This window comes from Nyctereutes procyonoides, unplaced genomic scaffold (assembly GCF_905146905.1).
Source record: "Nyctereutes procyonoides isolate TBG_1078 unplaced genomic scaffold, NYPRO_anot_genome, whole genome shotgun sequence".
Lineage (NCBI taxonomy): Eukaryota > Metazoa > Chordata > Mammalia > Carnivora > Canidae > Nyctereutes > Nyctereutes procyonoides.
In genome coordinates, this window is record NW_026575031.1 from 9,773,017 (window position 1) to 9,781,612 (window position 8,596).

An 8,596-nucleotide genomic window follows, 5' to 3' on the forward strand; every position below is an offset into this window, starting at 1 on the left:
TTTCCCTTCCTGCTTTCTTTCCCAGATGGCTTCTGAATGTAAGGAGAACTTACATATCTTCACAGGGGCAGGGGCACAGACCTTTGGCTCCCCTCTGATTTTGGAAATCCTGTGTTGGTCTGCTGAGGTTCAGATGGTCCCACACCGCTCTCCAAATCTCATGCTGGGCCCCTCCTTTCCTCCACTGAAATTCATGGTCCTTCCCCTGTAGCTTCCCTTAGTGTAACCCCAGGCCTTTGCCCGTCTCTGGATATTTCAGTACTTTTGTATTTATAAAGGAGCTTCTGCTTCCATTAAATACCACACACAAGCTGCAGGAAATGGTGGTACTATTTCAGACCCTCATAGTCCTTAGCAATTTCTAAACTACGTATGGCCCCATATTGTTCTGGTGCCATGTTGAATATAGAGTTCCCTGAGGGGTTTATATTGTTCCCAGGCTTTGCCCTAAGAACTGAGAAGAAAGTTCCTGCATTGGGAGTTGCCTAAGTCCTTCTAGATGATTCTAACATCCTTTACTCTCCCTCTCTTCTTTTTTGACCAAGATAACTCATACTTCAAGTCTTGCCATAGTCTCTCCTTCTTTTGTCTCCCTTCCAGGACCAAAAGACTTTCAGCTCCCTTTCCATCTGGAAGGTCCTTCTCTTATGTCTTATTTTCTTACTTTGTACTTCAGCCTCATGGTCTAGTGTTAAAGGCTAAATGACCTAAGGAAGCAAATAGGAATCATCAAGCAGGGATAATATATTGGAAAGCATTCCAAAGGCATGCTCTCAACAATACCTAAAAGGGCTTGCTTCTTGCCTCAGTTCATCCATCCTTGCCATGCAAGGCACTTATTTCACTTTATCCTTGGGGCATTCTTTCGCTACTCCTTCCCACTCCAGTCAAAACCCATTTTTTTTTTAAAGAATATCTATGTAGCTGCAAAATCTCTCTCAAACTCTGATTTCTCTAAGACATTCTGTTTCTGAGTGTTACATTGTCCATACTGATTGTTCTCCAATTGTTTCATGTGCATTAATTTTTTTCAGTTGTAAGCTTCTTGGGGAGAAGAGACCATATGTCACCCCGTAAGACCTAGCACAATATTAAAAGTCATTAAATATTAGACTGGTTAATCACTGGGGACAAACTACTCAGGGGAGGTCACAGACTACCCCTCTCCACTTTTGTCATGTCCTGAGCTAACATTTATTGAGTCCTTAGCCTCACCCTGTGCTAAAATGCTCTATTTACCTTGTCTTATAAAATTATTTTATCAACTTATGATGTGAGTACCATTATTATACCCATTTTGTAGACATGAGAACTGAAGTTTTAAAAATAAGCAATTATCTAAGGTCACATAATAGTAAGGAGCAATATCAGAATTCAAACCATCTGTCTGATTCCAATCCCACAAGCTTGAACTATACCACTGCTATTGGTTAGTTGTCCAGCATGAACTTTTGTCACAGTTCTGTCTAGTTACTTCTTCAGGATGATTGAATTCATGTTGCCAATTACCATACATTTGTTGTCCTGCTCAGGTTTGTATTTTACTTCTCTTCTTTAGTTCTTCACTTGCATGCCATTTTTTCCTTGGGTCTTCCCAGATCTGATTTTTCAGATAGTATTTCTTCTCTTGTAAAAAATAAATAAATAAATTAAAATGGGGGCAGCTCCAGTAGCCCAGCGGTTTGGTGCCACCTTCCGACCGGGGTGTGATCCTGGAGAACCGGGATCGAGTTCCGCATCGGACTTCCTGCGTGGAGTCTGCTTCTCCCTCTGCCTGTGTCTCTGCCTCTCTCTCTCTCTCTCTGTCATGAATAAATAAATAAAATAAATACAAAACTTTAAAAAATGGTAAAAGCTTTAAATGGTAAAAACTTTAAAAAAAATGGTAAAAACTTTAAAAAATACAATAGGACATTTGGCTGACTCAGTTGGTGGAACATGTGACTTGATCTTAGGATCCTGAGTTCAAGTCCCACAGTGGGCATGGAGCTTTTTTTTTTTTTTAAAAAGGGAAAAATGGGAGCCCAGGTGGCTCAGCAGTTTGGCGCTGCCTTTAGCCCAGGGCATGATCCTGGAGACCCGGGATCGAGTCCCACATCAGGCTCCTTGCATGGAGCCTGCTTCTGCCTCTGCCTATGTCTCTGCCTCTCTCTTTCTGTGTGTCTCTCATTAATAAATAAATAAATAAAATCTTTTAAAAAATAAAATAAAATAAAATCATAAAAAGGGAAAAATAATCTATCTTTTAGTTTCATAATCTTAGTAAATTTAGGGATTTGACATTCATATCAGATGTAGGCAAGAGAAGGCAATCACTTATCAAAGAGGAATTCATCAACTGCGAAATTGTCATGTAGACACCAGCTGAACAAGGCATGCTCAAGAACTATTGACAACTTGATTTTATTCCCCTGAGATTAACTTTCTTTGTGGTGGTACAAGGAATTTTTATCCAGAACTTGTGAGAAAGCAAACAGTGCAACCCCAGCATGGTTGGCAAGTCTTAGAAAATGTCTAAATATAGCAGATTTTGCTTTTAAAAATATTTCTATAATGAGCATATATGTCTTATATATAAATGACAATAGGTATTTTTAAATGAACTGTTGGGCAACACAGAGCAGGATATAGAAACCATAGGTGAGTCTTAACCCAAATTGAAAAATTCAAAGTATATTGGGCTAGAGGGTCAGTTGCAGGTTCAAGTCACTACCGAGTGGATCTTCTTAATAGTTAAAATGTAATTAAAATACTGATCTTCTACAAGATAATACAAAAAATTCACTATCTCTGTGATTACTTATCTTTGTTACTACCCATCAGATGTTTGAGTGGGAGATGGAAAAAACAGTTTCCTTAAAACAGATGTGTATAATCAGAGCTGTGTATAATCTAGATGATTCTTCCTTTCTTCTTTTAAGATTTTATTTATTCATGAGAGACAGAGAGAGAGAGGCACAGACACAGGCAGAGGGAGAAGCAGGCTCCATGCAGGGAGCCCAGCGTGGGACCTGATACCTGGTCTCCAGGATCACACCCTGGGCTGAAGATGGCGCTAAACCGCTGAGCCACCCAGGCTGCCTTGGATGATTCTTTCTTAATGACCAAGGGCACAGGCTTGCATGACAGGAGCTTGTGGGTTTTCTTGGTATAATTGTATTTTTCTTCACTGATGTTTCTCTATTTTTCCCTAGGAAGCCAGTGGCACAAGATTTATTATATAGAAGGGGTATGAGAAAGGACTGGTTCTAAGAAGTTAAACACTCACAATGAGAGATCCTTGTTCAGTTTCAGTATTTATAGTTTCAGGTGCTGAGAATACAACAATGAATAGGATACTATCCCTGCTCTCAAGGAGCTAAATCTGCAGTGAAAAGATAGATTAGAAAACAGATTATAACACAATATGGTAAGTGCAATATGGAGGATATTTACAAGGTGCTATTGCAATACAGAGGAGTAATCCATCTGAAAGGGCAGGGGTATTGAAATCATGGAATGTTTTTCAAAGATAAACTTTGAAGGGTGCATGGGTGGTGCATTTGTTTGAACATCCTACTCCCGATTTTGGCTCAAGTCATGATCTCAGGGTTATAGGATCAAGCCCCAGGTTGGGCTCCTCGCTTAGCAGCAGAGTCTGCTTGAGAGTCCCTCTCCCTCTGTCCCTGCCCCATCCACCTGTGCTCTCTCTCAAACAAATAAATTTTTTTTTAAAGATAAACTTTGAAAGTCAAGTAGGACTTGTATATACAAGGTTGAGATGGTGTAAGAGTAAGGTAAGGAAAGCAGTATCAAGAGTCCCACAGGGAGAACACTGGAAATAAAGGAATTGAGGTACCTGGGGACCGAGGTGTAATTCCATTTAACTGGGATAGGAGGAGGAGGCATAGCAGGGGATGAGGCTTGTCAACAGAGGGAATGTCAGATTCTGGATTTTTTGAAAAAGCTACTAATGGGGATTACACAGTATGCATAGTAAATATTAATAGGGAAAGCCATTAAAATAAGAAAAAAAAATCCAAGACAGTGGATCTGAATGAAATCAGATAATAGCTCTGAGAAGTGCTCTGGGAGCCAGGAGCAGCCAGATGTGGGGCCCTCTTATTCTTCAAGCTACAGTTTGTGTTTCCAATTCAGCCATTTTTATTTGCCAGTCCTATTCCTATGTTTGGTCTGGTTATTTACAGAAAGCAAAGGAAAAAGTGAGTGAATGTAGAGGTTGGGAAGAGAGGTTATAAAATAGATATTTTAGTAAGTGACTCTCCGTTTGGATGTCTAACTGAGATCACAAGGCTAACATATCCAACCTGAACTCCTGACCTAACCTCCTCCCACCTCCACAAATTTGCAGCACCCGCTCGTGATGGCAACTCCAACTTTCCAGTTCCTTAGGACTAAGGTCTTGGAGCTCACCCTTACTCTTCCCTTTTCATTATATTACATACCCAATCCATTAGGTAACTTTGTTGGCTCAAATATACCCCAATCCCACCATTTTTCACCATTGCAGCTGAATCCACATCATCTTTCACCTTTACTACTGCACAGCCTTCCAGCAGGTCTCCCTGCTTTTACTCTTGGCCTCCTACAATCTATTCCTCTTGCCATGTCCAAAGGGATCCTTTAAAAATGTGTGTGAAATGAGGGCCCCTGAGTGTCTCACTTGGTTGGGTGTCTGACTCTTGATTTTGGCTCAGGTCATGATCTCAGGGTCTTCAGATTGAGCCTCATGTTGGGCTCCATGCTTGGCAGTGAGTCTGCTTGAGATTGTCTCCCTCTGCATCTCCCTTCCCCTCTGTCCCTCCCCCATACATATGTTCTAATCTCTCAAATGAATAAAATAAATCTTTAAAAAATATGAGTCAAATAGTTATCATCCAAAACCTTACACAACTCCCTTTTTTACCCAGATCAAAGCTAAAGTTCTTACAATGAATTTCTTTGGGAGTTTTGCTCTGGCTAGTTCCTCTGCCTCCTAATAATCTTCTTAGCTAACTCTATTACCTTTTCAAATTTCATGGCTCCATGAGAGTGACTCTGTCCACCCTTTTTAGTTATTGTAACCTGTTACCCCTGTCCCCATGCACCCCTGATCCTCCTTATCCTACTATAATTTTTTCCCACAGTACTTATCACTTCTAATATAATATGTAATGTATTTATTATCTTTGTTGTTTAGTTTCTTGTCTCCCTTTGCTAGGCTACAAATTCTGCAAGGGATTATTTGGTTTACTGATCCTGCTTAGAATACTAAATATTGAATGGATGAATGAATGAATGAGTTGTTATGGTCAATTGAAAGCTCCACTTTACATTATCCAAATTTCCCATTGTTAACCTATCTCAGAAACTAGTACTGAGAAACAGAGGAATGACTCACATGCACCTTAATTCTAGGGACTGAATGAAAAATGGAAAAAAAAGTTTTCCTATGACCTCACCCTGAGAAAAAAGAATAATATATTTTCTTATCGTCCTGAAGTTCTAAATGAATAGAGTTATCAGATTAAAAACAAACAAACAAAAGATTAAAAAAAAACTTTGTTTAAAAGTATATGTCCTTTCAGGCCTTTCCTGAACCTAAGATTATAAACATATTCTTTTATACTTGTTCTCATGCTCATATTTAGTTCGGGCTTTGTTTTTCAATTTGGTCTTAATCCATCTGGAATTTACGCTTTCGATTTGTGAGAAGTAGAAGCTGATAACACTTTTCACAAATGATTAGCCAAGTAGTCCCAAATCATACATATACTTAAGAGTCCAGCTGTTCACCACTGGTCTCAATGTCACTTTACTATGCAATCTATTCTTGAATTCCTTGTGCCTTCAATCTATTTGTTTATTCGGGCATCAATGTCAAATCAATTACTATGACTTTACAATATATTTTTATTTTCTGAGGATACTTTCTGATCTTAACATTACAATTCACTATTTATTACTAATTTTAGCCTGAATCAAACATATATCTATTCATCATGTGACATAATTGAACATTTACTATGTGTTGTGCCCTGGAGATAAAAATTCTTGGTTGGGGGTGTCTGGATGGATCAGTCAGTTAGGCATGCTGGATGTGGAACTTGCTTAAGATTCTCTCTCTCCCTCTCTTGCCCCTCTGACACCCCCCTTCTCCCCTTCTCTCCCTCTCAAAAAAAATTGTTAGTTGGACTCAGTTGTCCAAATTTAAATTCAGTGGACTGAGGTCTAGACTGCTTTTTCAGTTGAGTTTTTTGGGGGAAGGCAGGGTGATGGCAAAGTTGTTTTTTTCCTCTTAAGTACTGCTTAAGTTGTTTATATATCCATACATAAGAAAGATCTGCTTTGCTAACTTTTTCTGAAATATGAATCAGATGTTCAGAGGCTCTAATGAAAAGCCTAAAAATGTGGACAAAGACTAGGGAATGAGAAAAAGCAGAATGTAGTGTATATTCTAAATTTACAACTTATTTTCTAGCTTTAGACTGCCATTTAGATGGCAAAAGACTTTTCAAACAAATATTAGGGTAGTTTTTCCTCTCCCTGCATTAAACTTTGAGTTGTACACCAAATCATGCCCAGTGAAGCATCACCACATCCTAGCAAGATGCTGTGTGTATGTGCTCATGAGCACATTTAATTGCATGTTCCTACATCCACAGATTAGCCTTTTGGCAAAGTAAGCTCACTTCATTTGCAAAGGATATGGGGTGAGTATGATCCATTGTTGAGCAAAAGGGCATGAAGATCAGCTGGAAATTGCTACCAGGGAGAAGGTTTGGGTGTAATCTATAAAGCTAAGAGTCTACCAGGAAGTCTACCACCTTTACCCAGGTTAAAACTATTGAATTTTAAAAACTCTTAGACAGGAGGTCTTTAAAACCTTAGTATTCCCACACACACTAATTAAATGAATGTTGACATCCATTTGTGAATGGTATGCACCACCGTAATATTCAGATATAATTTATTTGAGTGTCAGATTGGACCTCCATCCAACAAGTATTTATTAAGGATCTACTATGTCGGGGAAAGCAAAGTGAACTAGACAGACCCAATTTATTCCCAGTCAAGGAACTCTGCCCCTTCCCAACCAAGTGCCTTAAGTCATTGACCAAGAAAGATAAGTGAACAGTATTTAAACTATGGAATGACAGAAATCTTTTGTTTAACTACATAATTATTAACATCCAAGGAAATCTCAATCTCCTCTGAGGGTGATTATAAGTTCCATAATTTCTGCTCTACATATTTTCCTTTTCTCTTTATTTAATTCATTTTTTTAAAGATTTTATTTATTCATGAGAGACACAGAGGGGGAGGGGGGCAGAGATACAGGCAGAGGGAGAAGCAGGCTCCACACAGGGAGCCCGATGCAGGACTCGATCCCGGGACTCCAGGAGATCACGCCCTGGGCCAAAGGCAGGCGCTAAACTGCTGAGCTCTCCAGGGATCCCTCCTTTTCTCTTTAAACATCAAGTCCAAAAATGATTAGCCAAAACCCATGGCCTTCCTTGCCAGCTTAATGCTATATTACATCTCCTTCATTACTGCAGTCAAAAAACTGAGTTTAGTTTTAATGTCACACTAGACATTATTGGATGGTCCCTATGATTAAGAACTCATCTTAGTGACTTGTTCTTCTCTTATTCACCAGATTCTCCAAAGAGCACAGGTTTATCTCCCACTACATTTGGGGCTGCCACAGGAGAGTGTTTTCCAAAAGATGTCATGGGGGATGGGTCCCAGAGTAGGCATAGAATGCTCAAGGTTGGGTTTGGGACCACAAATGCATAGAGAATAAACCAAGACTTCAAGGCCTGAGATCATAGAAAGAGAAGATCAAACAATGCCTGGGCACTGGAACATACCCGTTACATGTCAATTTCTTAACATTACTAAGGAGAATTAAATTTGCAGAAAGATGAAAAATCGACAGTCAGTGGTAAAATCCAGAAAGCACATAAAGAAGTGACAGCACTGGCCTTTAAGAACATATCCTAGGAGAATTGTTCTTAGCTTTGTTTTCATATCCTCAATGGTATGATACACTGTTTTTGAGACCCTGACAGAATAGAGATTCAAAATAAGAAACTCTCTTATTTCCTTAACTAGAATTGTTCTTAGCTTTGTTTTCATATCCTCAATGGTATGATACACTGTTTTTGAGACCCTGACAGAATAGAGATTCAAAATAAGAAACTCTCTTATTTCCTTAACTAGTTTTTCTGATCTAAAAAGAAGTACAATCACCAAATGAGGAAAAAAGCCTCTCAATAACTTTCATAACCATAACAACTCTGTACTCGAATTTTAGAACAAAAATATGCAGAGGTGAGTTGGAGAGGTGAAAATCATTGTCCAACTTCAGTCCTCAATCCGTCCACATCTCTAATTACTGTTATGAAACTGGAATCCAGCACTAGTCTATACTGAGTGTTGCTCCAGAGGCTCAGAGTAAATGTTGCTGACAAATCTTCTAAGTGTTCTAATGAGTAGAGCTTGAGAAGCAAAATAATTCCTTAACTGAGTATGATGCATAAATAGGGTTAAAGGTGGAGAGCATGCTTAATCCGGTAATCACTTACAGAAAATGTGGGTAATTTCTCTGGAG